The sequence below is a fragment of the Corythoichthys intestinalis genome, chromosome 5, assembly GCF_030265065.1.
Source record: "Corythoichthys intestinalis isolate RoL2023-P3 chromosome 5, ASM3026506v1, whole genome shotgun sequence".
In the NCBI taxonomy this organism is placed as follows: domain Eukaryota; kingdom Metazoa; phylum Chordata; class Actinopteri; order Syngnathiformes; family Syngnathidae; genus Corythoichthys; species Corythoichthys intestinalis.
This window is the reverse complement of record NC_080399.1, coordinates 1,689,868-1,703,338: the sequence shown is the minus strand read 5'-3', so window position 1 is coordinate 1,703,338 and position 13,471 is coordinate 1,689,868. Positions and strand designations below refer to the sequence as shown.

At 38.8% G+C, this 13,471-nt stretch overlaps 1 protein-coding gene across 1 annotated transcript in view; it reads left to right on the top strand.

The window, feature by feature from the left end:
• Positions 1–13,471, top strand: part of mrpl23 (mitochondrial ribosomal protein L23) — a 68,024-nt gene that overhangs the window by 23,624 nt on the left and 30,929 nt on the right. The window lies entirely within an intron of this gene.

The following is a 13,471-nucleotide window of genomic DNA, read 5'->3' as shown; positions in this document are numbered from 1 at the left end:
AGTTTTGTCAATGTTTTGATGTGTGAATTTGACAAAACTGTGGGACAAGGAGCATTTTGCACTGTTGATTTTGGGGCATTTATTGGTCACTGCCTGTTGATTTTGGGGAAATTCCCCATTCATTCCCTTTTGATTTTGGGGACTTTCTTCGGTCACGTCCTGTTTTTTTTTTTTTTTTTGTTAAAGGCATTTACTGGTCACTTCATGTTTTTTTGGCGCATTTATGAATCACTTTTTGCTTGTTTTGGGGTATTCTTGGGTCACTTTTTGTAGATTTTGGGGGCAATTAACATACGGTTCTTTTTTTTTTGGGTCAAAACAAAAACAAAAAAGACCATCAATTGAGGTTTTTTTTTGTTTTGTTTTTTCTTGTCCAAAATAATGACATTTTCATTTGTGCTATAGGGAATGTATAGGGATTTTTTTTTGGGGGGGGTCAAATTTATTTTGAACTGTGCTTTTGCTTTTTTTGCTCAAAAGGTGAATGTTAGGTACGAAATCCGAAGACGACCTGTGAATTCTCCTTAGTTTTGTCAATGTTTTGATGTGTGAATTTGACAAAACTGTGGGACAAGGAGCATTTTGCACTGTTGATTTTGGGGCATTTATTGGTCACTGCCTGTTGATTTTTAGGAAATTCCCTGTTCATTCCATTTTGATTTTGGGTACTTTCTTCGGTCACGTCCTGTTTTTTTTTTTTTTTTTTTTTTTTTGACCAGAAAATAAAATAAAAAGACTATCAATTGAGTTTTTTTTTGTCCAAAATAATGACATTTTCATCTGTGCTATAGGAAATGTATAGGGAATTTTTTTGGGGGGGTCAAATTTATTTTGAACTGTGCTTTTGCTTTTTTTGCTCAAAAGGTGAATGTTAGGTACGAAATCCGAAGACGACCTGTGAATGCTCCTTAGTTTTGTCAATGTTTTGATGTGTGAATTTGACAAAACTGTGGGACAAGGAGCAATTTGCACCGTTGATTTTGGGGCATTTATTGGTCACTGCCTGTTGATTTTTGGGAAATTCCCCGTTCATTCCATTTTGATTTTGGGTACTTTCTTCGGTCACTTACTGTTTTTTAAAAAAATTTTTTAAGGCATTTACTGGTCACTTCCTGTTATTTTTGGCACATTTATGGATCACTTTTGCTTGTTTTGGGGTATTCTTGGGTCACTTTTTGTAGATTTTGGGGGCAATTAACATACGGTTCTTTTTTTTTTTTTTTGGTCAAAAAAAAAAAATAAAAAGTATCAATTGAGTTTTTTTTTTTTTTTTGTCCAAACTAATGACATTTTCATCTGTGCTATAGGAATTGTATAGGGATTTTTTGGGGGGGGTCAAATTTATTTTGAACTGTGCTTTTGCTTTTTTGCTCAAAAGGTGAATGTTAGGTACGAAATCCGAAGACGACCTGTGAATGCTCCTTGGTTTTGTCAATGTTTTGATGTGTGAATTTGACAAAACTGTGGGACAAGGAGCATTTTGCACTGTTGATTTTGGGGCATTTATTGGTCACTGCCTGTTGATTTTGGGGAAATTCCCCATTCATTCCCTTTTGATTTTGGGGACTTTCTTCGGTCACGTCCTGTTTTTTTTTTTTTTTTTTTCTTGTTAAAGGCATTTACTGGTCACTTCATGTTTTTTTGGCGCATTTATGAATCACTTTTTGCTTGTTTTGGGGTATTCTTGGGTCACTTTTTGTAGATTTTGGGGGCAATTAACATACGGTTCTTTTTTTTTTTTTTTTTTTTTTGGTCCCAAAAAAAAAAAAAAAGTATCAATTGATTTTTTTGTTTTGTTTTTTTTTGTCCAAAATAAAGACATTTTCATTTGTTCTATAGGAAATGTATAGGGATTTTTTGGGGGGTCAAATTTATTTTGAACTGTGCTTTTGCTTTTTTGCTCAAAATGTGAATGTTAGGTTGATTCAATTGATTTGAAGAAAAAAAAAGTCACGCTTTGACCTAGCAATGATGCCTTTGTATATGGTTTATTCTTGGAACAGTGCTTTTGGAAAGTCATCAGATTTCTAGGTTTCCTCCCATTCCGCCGTGTCCTCACCTGGCGACGACGAACACTATGTTCAGTCTCCGTCTCAATCGCATCTTGTTCTGACTAATAGCTATGAAACCAGAGCGGGCTGTGCTTTCTCACTGAAGAAAAGCCAGCATTGTCTCAGCGCCAGACAATACCTGTTGGATCAAACCGTGCTAATCGCTGTGTTTGTCTTTGAGTTGAGCGATATGGCCGAAATATTTACAGTCATGTGAAAAAATTAGGACACCCAATTAAATATTCAGTTCTTTATAAAAGAAATGTTCACATATCAATGTTTTTCTTTATCTCTGGAAAAGACAGTGATTCAATTGCAGGTAAACCACAAAAATGAACATTGTTTTATTCATTAAACCAAATACCGTGCCCTCCATAATTATTGGATTTATAATAATCATGTGTTTTTTAGCTTCTATTTTTTTTTTTCTAAATAATATGGGACCTTAATGGGGAAAAAAGAGAAAAATCCAACCTTCAATAAAAGTGCATTCATTCAGTGGGGAAAAAAGTCCCACATAAAGAAATAATTAGTTGACATCAAATAATGTGTGTCACAATTATTAGCACCCCTGGTGTTAATACTTTGTACAACCTCCTTTTGCCAACAAAACAAAGTCTGGGGACTGAGATGGCCATGGGAAGAGCTTGATTTTGTGTCTGGTGAACCATTTCTGTGTAGATTTGGCCATATGTTTAGGGTCATTGTCATGCTGAAAGACCCAGTGACGACCCATCTTCAGCTTTCGGGCACAGATTTTAATCTAAAATGTCCTGGTATTTCAAAGCATTCATGATGCCATGCACCCTAACGAGGTTCCCAGGGCCTTTGGAAGCGGAACAGCCCCACAGCATCACTGACCCACCCCCATACTTCACAGTGGGTATGAGGTGCTTTTCAGCATGCGCATCTTTCGTGGCACGCCAGACCCACTTAGAGTGTTTGTTGCCAAAAAGCTCAATCTTGGTCTCATCTAACCAAAGCACACGGTCCCAGTTGAAGCCCCAATACCGCTTGGCGAACTCCAGACGTTTGCGTTTATGATTGTGAGTGAGGAAAGGTTTTCTCCGTGCATGCCTGCCAAACAGCTTGTTGGCGTGAAGACAGCACCTCATACCCACTGTGAAGTATGGGGGAGGGTCAGTGATGCTGTGGGGCTGTTTCGCTTCCAAAGGCCCTGGGAACCTTGTTAGGGTGCATGGCAGAGGTTGCGCTAGACATTTTCGTTGTCTATCATTTTGACTGACAGGGTCATAAAAATCCGGTCATGATCTATTTTTACCCGTCACTTAAATTTTTAAAATGATAATGATGACATATTCAATAGTATTTAGTTTTCATTCATTTTTAATTAATATTGTAACGTTTGCTTGGCGGCGAAAAATTAGACACGGAAGTCGTGGTATTTTTCTCCTTCTTTTTACTCTGCTTACCGCCAACAACACCAACAAAACAACAACTCCGCCCCCAAAGAAAGAGGCAACTATATAGACCCCAATCACTAACGTCACACAATGATCTTAATTGTGGTTGCCAGCCCAAAATCTTCTAAATATATATTAAATGCATCTTACCAGATATAAAATGACTACTACATAGTCCAGTGCTTCTCAATTATTTTCTGTCACGCCCCCCCAAGGAAGACGTAAATGTTTCGCGCCCCCCTAAACTCTCTGCCGCCACTGTAAATATTATCATTTGTCTATAAAATTACTATTATAAATACGCATCTGCCTAACATTGTGTCCTTTTTTTCCTAATAAAGAAAAAAAGTAACATAAATCAACTTATAAAAAAGTATAACTTTATTAACATTGTTTTGTTTGTAACAGAGAATACTTGACGTGCATCAATTTGCCTGAATTAAAAAAAAAAAAATCACATCCAAACTAAAAAATACACTCAAGGTACATTTTTGACCATTTGATACAGAAAAATAAAATGTAATAAAATCAGAAAATAATACCAAATTAAAATTGATTAGAAACATTCACTCATGAGGACAATGTGCCAAAAAATTTGACCGAAAAAACAAATCTGAATAAAAGGGGAAAAAAAAGTGTCCTTGGACAGGACAGTTTTTATTTTTGCTGCTCACAGTATTTACCTCCTTTGCAATGGTGTGGAGTTATTTTGCAATTAGCATGCTAACAATGCTCACTGGCTTACTGATATAACACTGACAAAGCAGGACGATTGTTGGCAATATTCGGCACGTTTTCACTGAAAAAATCAAGCGGCTTAACAATGAGATTGGGGTCTAATGTCTTTAAGTGGCGTCTTAATTGATTTGGCTTCTTGCTGTCTGCTATAATTATTTTTAGACACAGTAAACAGTGGTCTTTCATCATCACCCACTGTATTAAAAGTCAAAGCTAAAAGGCAAACTGCACGAAAAAAGCGCATTCACGGCGGCCGAGGTAGAACCGTAGGTGAGGGCGGTCGTCGTGACGATCCCAAGCCGAAAATGGCACTTCTCGGGCGGCGACGTGAGAACCGGACAAGACAGTGGGTCGCTGCGTGAGCGAGTCCGGTCGGAAAACGGCTTTCGAAAACGGCGGTGGCACACTGCTCTTCATATCTGTTGTCTGTGTGTGCTGAGTGCTCTTCCTTAGTTCAAAAATACTGCGCGCACTCTGAAAATGAGAGCGCCACTGCCACCTACTGAGTGGATGTGCAAGTACACTTTATTCCAGTACGGCAAAAAAAAAACAACAAAAAAAAACATGTTCCCCGAGGTCACATGCGCCCCCCCCCCCCCCCCCCGGCATTGCTCTGCACCCCCCCCAGGGGGGCGCGCCCCACTATTTGAGAAGTACTGACATAGTCTGTGGTGATCGTTTGGTGCCCAGATTTCTTGTGGAATTACAGCAGTCCATCTCGCTCTCCTCTTCGGGTCTCTCGGAATACGGTAGAACTTCAAGTCTCTCCGTCTATCTTCTCTGTTAGCGCAACCAACCGCCACACACGCCTTCACCATTTTGATTATTAATGTTAACGAGCAGAAAAACACACCGTAATAGGAGGCATGTACGTAGCGGTAATGTGTAAACACGACGAGCTGACACACAATATGGCGGCTCCAGTCAGGGGGGCGGAGTTGTGACCTCATGTGATTGGGGTCTATACACAGGCGGCAATCTAGTCCACCAATTGGATGACGGGCTGGCACACCGGGTGCACCAATAAGAACCTCGCATTGATGTGTCAATCACAGTGCCGCCGCCAGACCCCGGTGACGCTACAATATTCTGACAGAATAGCCAACGACGTCATGCATGAAGAGAGACAATAGCTAATTAATATGCTCACTCGCCACCCTGTGGTCTGGGGTGTGAATTGCAACCTGTCCAAATGACGGACGGACTTCAGTTTTTTCCGTCACCGTTTTAAAAAACCGGTCAACGACGGAAAATATTCGGTTAACGCGACCCCTGGTGCATGGTATCATGAATGCTTTGAAATACCAGGACATTTGAAATCAAAATCTGTTGCCTGAAAGCTGAAGATGGGTCGTCACTGGGTCTTTCAGCAAGACAATGACCCTAAACATATGGCCAAATCTACACAGAAATGGTTCGCCAGACACAAAATCAAGCTTGCGAAACATTATAGGAGAAGATTAGGTGCTGTTTTGTTGGAAAAAGGGGGTTGTACAAAGTATTAACACCAGGGGTGCTAATAATTGTGACACACATTATTTGATGTCAAATAATTATTTCTTTATGTGGGATTTTTTTCCCCACTGAATAAATGCACTTGTATTGAAGGTTGGATTTTTCTCTTTTTTTTCCCATTAAGGTCCCATATTATTTGAATTTTAAAAAATTATTAGAAGCTAAAAAACAAATCTTAACCAGGGGTGCCAATAATTATGGAGGGCACTAGAGGTGGGAATCTTTGGGCACCTAACGATACGATTACGATTCAGAGACTCCGATTCGATTATGAATCGATTATTGATGCCCCCCCCCCCCCTTTTTTTTTTTTTTTTATGTTTTATATATTTGTTCCAAAATTGTTCAAAAATCCTCTCAGGCTAAATAAACCAAACTACTATTTTAGTATCAAGTTACCGGTTAAAAACAGTAAATAAAATACTCAAGTCCCCATTCTGCATCAGCAGCTTTAAACTACATTCAATTAATTTAATGTTATGAATCAACCGTTAAAGTTGTTAAAATTGTGCCCGTTATTCCATAATTTCCCTCATGTCTACTTTTGACATGTGAAAGTTTTAAAACTGTTTCATCATTTAAAGATAGATTCAAGTCAAGCTTTTTCCGATTTAGGGGTATTTTAGATAAAAAGTCATTAGGTTCTTTACAACAGAGCCTTCTAGAGAAGTCTACTGCTTTAAGATGGCGCCTGGTTACTAGCGTGGGAAATTCTGTCATTCCACATCTTTTCTAGATATATGTGATATCTACCATAGCCGTATGTTGCCGTATGTTTGTAGCAACTAGCAACTGGGCGCTGTTTGTAGCGGCTGACGGCCGCAGTCAGGTATTATTGTTTTTGTTTTTTTTATTTAGCGGTATTAGCTGCACATGATATTTACTCTCGGTCCGTTCCTCATTGCGTCCCGAAGACCGCGCTGACTGTGTTTTATTTCCGCTTTACCTGGTATAATTCAATAATCGGAATTTGGATGTTTGTGAATCGTTCTCGAATCTTCCACGGCCGAATCGCGAATAATCTAAGAATTGGAAATTTTGAACGCCTCTAGAGGGCACTGTACTTATTTGTCCCAGTATATAATTCAATCATCGGAATTTGGATGTTTGTGAATCGTTCTCGAATCTTCCGCGGCCAAATCGCGAATAATCTAAGAATCGGAAATTTCGCACGCCGCTAGTAAATGCCCTAAAATGAACAGCAAGTGACATGTAAATGCCCTGAAAATCGGACCGAATGACTGTGAATGCTCTGGTTTTGAATGAACAAACGTTCCGGTCTAAATGGATTGAACGTCGAGCACTGTCAATGGTAGCCTTAGAGTTAACTGAGATACTATTATGGTGGAAGATTTTGGTAGCAACTTGTTGGTTCCTTTTTTTTTTTTTTTTTTTTGTCGTCTGGGGCCTTCAGAAAGAGGATTGTAGACACTTATGAGTCTAGTAAGGGATCTCAGAAGAATATAAAATCAGCCATTCCACTGTTCAAAAAATAGCCTACAAGTGGAGGACATTCAAAACAACTGCCAACAATCCCAGGTCTTGCCGTCCAAGCGAGTTCACCCCGAGAGCAGACCGCAAGATGCTAAAAGTCTCCAAAAACCCTAAAATGTCATCACAGCAGGCTCTTGCTACTGTTGATGTGAAAGTGCAAGCCTCTAAAATCAGAAAAAGACTTCACGAGTGTAACCTTCATGGGAGGAAACCTTTGCTCTTCACGAAGAACATGAAGACCAGACTGTATTTTGCCAGAGTGAATGTAGACATAGACCAGGACTTCTGGAATAATGTTCTTTGGACTGATGGATCTAAAATTTTTTGGACCGCAGAACAGAGGACATGTTTGGCCTAAACCTAACACAGCATTCCAGGAAAAGAACCTCATACCAACTGTGAAGCATGGAGGTGGAAGCGTCATGGTTTGGGGATGCTTTGCTACAGCAGGACCTGGCCAGCTCAGCATCATAGAATCCACCGTGAATTCTATCGTGTATCATTAATCCCATTGAGATGCTGTGGGGTGACTTGAAACAGGCTGTACATGCAAGAAACCCCTCAAACATCTTGCAGTTGAAAGTATTCTGTGTTGAGGAGTGGGGCAAACTTTCTTCAGACAGATGTCCAGGACTGGTAGATGGCTTCAAAAAGCGTCTCACTGAAGTGATTTCAGCCAAAAGGGGTAACACGAGCTAGTAGGTGGTAGGGTGTCCTAACTTTTCCTCAGTTAGGATATGCATTTTTGTTGATACATTTGTTGAACAAGGTCATTTTGTTGTTGTTTTTGAGGCAATTCCCGGGCCAGGTCTTGTTGATTTGGGGTTTCCTGTTGTTTATGGGTTATCTGTTGTTTCTGAGGAAATTCCAGGTCTGTTTTTGTCGAATTTTTGTCATTTCTTCTTGATTTTGTATCAATTGTAGTTCACTTCCTGTTGACGTTGGTCACCTGTTGAACTTGGGGCAATTATAGGTCACTTCATGTTATTTATTTATTTATTTTTTTTGCTGTTCCCAGGTCATTTTTTGTTTCTTTTTGGGGAGTTCTAGGGAAGTTCCTGTTGATTTTGGGTTATTTCTGAGGAAAAAACAGGTTGGATCATGTTGATTTTGGGTCACTTCCTATTGATATTGGCCTGTTCATGGGTAATTTTTTTTATTTTTGTGGCAATTCCAGGCTAGTTCTTGTTGATTTTAGGTCATTTGCTGTTGATTCTGGGTCATTTCCTGTTGATCTTGTGGCAATTCCAGGCCGTTTTGTTGATTTTAGTTCATTTCCTGTTGATTCTGGGTCATTTCTAGGGCTGCAGCTATCGATTATTTTAGTAGTCGATTAATCGATGATCTAGTTAGTTCGAATAATCAAGTAATCGGAATAGAAACATGAAGAATTAAAATACCTGAGCTGAGCCTCAAACGGTATTTAAAAAAAAAAAAAAAAAAAAAAAAAAAGGATATATGTACAACAAAAGAACAATTGGCTAACTTACATAGCAAAAGTGCACTAGCTTAAATGCTGTAAAATGCTAAAAAATTTTTTCAGGTTTTTTGTTGTTTTTTGTACAATACTCTTAACAAATGATTCAGACACATATTCCAATAAAAACAGCTAAATTTACTTATAAACTAAATTATGAATGCATTAAAAAACATCTCAAACAAAAACTTAGCTTACGTTGGTCTTAACAGGGAGCAGTTGGATTCAGTCATGTGAAATGAGGCAAACCAGAGGGCAGTGTATCCACCCTAATCAATAAAACAATGCAAACACTTTCAAAACAAACCATTAAAATTCAACTTTATTTAAACAAATACTCGTAGCAATAAAATTTATTCGAATATTTTTTTCTAATCGAATACTCGAGTTAATCGATTAATCGTTGCAGCTCTAGTCAGTTCCTTTTAATCTTGTGGCAATTCCAGACCGGTTCTTGTTAATTATGGGGTCATTTCCTCTTGATTCTGGGACAATTATAAGTAACTTCCTGTTTTTTTTTTGCTTTGTTTTGTTTTGTTTTGCTGTTCCCAGGTCATTTTTTTGTTGTTGAATTTCTGGCAATTCCATGCCAGTTCTTGTTGATTTCTTGTAGATTTTCAGTCATTTCCTGTTGATCTTGGGTTATCTGTTGTTTCTGGGGAAATTCCAGGTCGGTTCATGTCAATTTTGGGTCATTTCCTGTTGATTTTGGGACAATTCTAGTTCACTTCCTTTTGACTTTGGTCACCTTTAGATCTTGGGAGAATTATAGGTCACTTCCTGTTAATTTTGGGCTGTTCCCGGGTCATTTTTTGTTGATTTTTTTTTTGGGGGGGGGGGGGGGTCAACTCCAGGTCTATGTTGATTTTGGAGCAATACTAGTTCACTTCCTGTTGACCCTGATCACCTGTTGATCTTCCTGTTCATTTTGGGCTGTTCCCGGGTCTTTTTTTGTCAATTTTTGTGGCAATTCCAGTCCAGTTTTTGTTGATTTTGGGCCATTTTCTGTTGATGTTGGGGCAATCTTGGGTCTCACAGTCCAAATGGATTGGATGTCTATAGCCATCAAGGACAACCAATGAGTTCATACTTAAAAACAACAAACATCTATGTGTGTATCTATATATATATATATATATATATATATTAGGGCTATCAAAATTATTGCATTAACGGGCGGTAATTAATTTTTTAAGTGAATCACGTTAAAATATTTGACGCAATTAACGCACATGCCCTGCTCAAACAGACTAAAATGACAGTACAGTGTAATGCCCGCTTGTTACTTGTTTTTTGGTGTTTGGCTCCCTCTGCTGGCGCTTGGGTCCAACTGATTTAATGGGTTAGTACCATGAGTGAGCATGGTGTAATTATTGACATCAACAATGGTGAGCTACTAGTTCATTTTTTTACTGAAAATTTTACAAATTTTAATAAAAACATTCAGAGGGGTTTTAATATAAAAATCCTATAACTTGTACTAACATTTATCTTTTAAGAACTACAAGTCTTTCTATCCATGGATCGCTTTAAGAGAATGTTAATGTTAATGCCATCTTGTTGATTTGTTATAATAAAAAAATACAGTACTTATGTACCGTATGTTGAATGTATATATCCGATTTGTGTCTTATCAATCCATTCCAACAATAATTAACAGAAAAATATGGCATATTTTATAGGTGGTTTGAATTGCGATTAATTACGATTAATTCATTTTTAAGCTCTAATTAACTTGTTTAAAAATTTTAATAGTTTGACAGCCCTAATAATAATATATATAAATATATTTATTATATATATTATGGCTGTCAAAATTATCGCGTTAACGGGCGGCAATTAATTTTTTAAATGAATCACGTTAAAGTATTTGACGCAATTAACGCACATGTCCCGCTCAGACAGATTTAAATGACAGTAGAGTGAAATGCCCACTTGTTAATTGTTTTATGGAGTTTTGCTGCCCTCTGCTGGCGCTTGGGTGTGACTGATTTTATAGGCTTGAGCACCCATGAGCATTGGGTAAGTAATTATTGACGTCAACAATGGCGGGCTACTAGTTTATTTTTTGATGGAAAATTTTACAAATTTTATTAAAATGAAAACATTAAGAGGGGTTTTAATATAAAATTTCTATAACTTGTACTAACATTTATCTTTTAAGAACTACAAGTCTTTCTATCCATGGATCACTTTAACAGAATGTTAATAATGTTAATTCCATCTTGTTGATTTATTGTTATAATAAACAAATGCAGTACTTATGTACCGTATGTTGAATGTATATATCAGTCTGATCTTTCCATTCCAACAATAATTTACAGAAAAATATGGCATATTTTATAGATGGTTTGAATTGCGATTAATTACGATTAATTTTTAAGCTGTACTTGATTAAAAATTTTAATTGTTTGACAGCCCTAATATATATATCTATATATATTTACACATACATATTTTAAAACCAGATTTTTTCACCTGATTTGGATCTTCCAAAAATGACAAGATTGGACCCGATTTACCATCACTCGACATTTTTTTTTTGGGCCGTGACCTTTCACCTACCTTGTACTCGTAGAGCAAAGGTGTAACTCGAGCGTCCCAAAGTCGGTGGAAGCGATACTCTTAATCTTCCGCGCCGCTTTTTACAATCTTGAAAGGTCAAAAGCGTCGGCTGAATTTCACGTGGGATTGTCTGACGGCTTAATCTGTATGTACCAATGACAGAGTGGCGGGACAAACAAAAACAATCTGTCCTAAATACTTCCACAGAATGAGTGAAAAACAAAGGCATCATGGTCGAGATCACAAATTTTACTAGGCGATATATTGTTTCATGAATTATTGCCAATATGCATCAAATTTAACCACTTATATAGTGACAATATATCACAATGCACCATCTCTTCAAATGTTGCAAACTAACGCACAAACTAGATCACAAATAGTGATATTATACTTGAAAATGGGGAAATTGCGATGATGGTTTTAAAAAAGGGGACGGAGAGAAAAATCAGAATATTAAATGTGCGGGGATCTTTTCCAACAAATCCTTTCGCGACCTAAAAAGTGGGAAGAACGGAAACGGGTCTCGAGCCAATTAGCTATCTGCTTGTATCGATCGCGAGCAGTGAAACCCTACACGGGAAACGTCCCGGCTCACGCCGGCAAACGTACACCGTCCACCGGAGGGAGGAAGCCAGGCTTTTAACCACTAATCAATTTAGCCAATTGGCTTTGAGAGCACTTCCCAAACGCCGCCAATAAAGTGCTTGATAGTCACCACGCGAGTATACGCCGTCTTGAAAGCGTGACAGAATTTCATCATGATACAACTCGTGTTGCGCCGATGCCAAATTTGGACTCCCGACCGATACTGTACCTTTATCACATTAAAAAAATATATATATATACACATACAGGGAATCCTCGGTTGACTGTATACCCAATATATCGAAACACTTGCCACGTTTACATGGAGCCAAATATTCCAATTACAATCGGAATATTTGTTCAAACCGAATAAATGTGTTCCATATAAACACCTCAATCGGAATGAACAGGCCCAAACCGAATGGAATTTCATTCCGATTCACAGGGGTGGAATATTCCTTTTCCCAACCCGATTAGAAGTAAAATTATATCATGTAAACAGGGAAGCGGAATGGTGTCTGGTTGCGTTCTTTCTGCGCATGCTCCGTACTGACGTGGTGACGTCAGTAACGTCACTTGCAACATGGCTTCCAAGCACACGCACAGCGCACCCACACAACTTTTTCAATGAACGGCGTATCATTCTGAAGTTTTGTTTCCACTCGAAAAGTTAAAACAGCAGCTGATCTGACAATCGATCTCCATGTTTTGCAACGTGACGCTTTGTTTTGATTCATCTGCGCATGTCAGACGGCAGTTGTCAAACGTCCTTTCGGAATAAAGGCAGTCACATGTAAACGCTGGATCGGAATAGATGAAGTGACATGTAAACAGCTGATGTGAAATTTCCATTCGGAATGATTTGAATCGGTATGAATAAAAGTCAGCATGTAAACGTGGCTATTGTTATATCGCGATACTTTGTATCCCAAAAGATTACCGATATGCACCTGCCAAGAATGGATTGATTTAGAAAGGTGTCACAAAAAGGAACTGACAGGCATCTTACAATTGAATCGTGTCTGTTAGCTCATTGGCTGCTATTGACGGCGCTGGTTCATTCGCCATCCCAGTCAAGATTTGCTGTTTTAGATGCGCTCAGAGTTTGGCGTCCGTTCATTCCAATGTTTGTTTACTTTTATCACTATCATGTTGGTAGGAAACACATTCCCATGAAACTCAATGCCGTCAATCCATCATCCATCTATCCATGTCACCCATCCATCCATCCATCCATCCATCTCACTCATCCATCCATCCATCTCACTCATCCATCCATCCATCCATCCATCCATCCATGTCACCCATCCAACCATTCATGTCACCCATCCGTCCGTCCATCCGTCCATCCATCCATCCATGTCACCCATCCGTCCGTCCATCCATGTCACCCATCCGTCCATCCATGTCACCCACCTGTCGTCCATCCGTCCATCCATCCATCCATCCATGTCACCCATCCATCCATCATCCATCCATCTCACCCATCCATCCATCCAACCATCCATGTCACCCATCCGTCCGTCCATCCATCCATGTCACCCATCCGTCCATCCATCCGTCCATCCATCCATCCATCCATCCATGTCACCCACCCATCCATCCATGTCACCCATCCG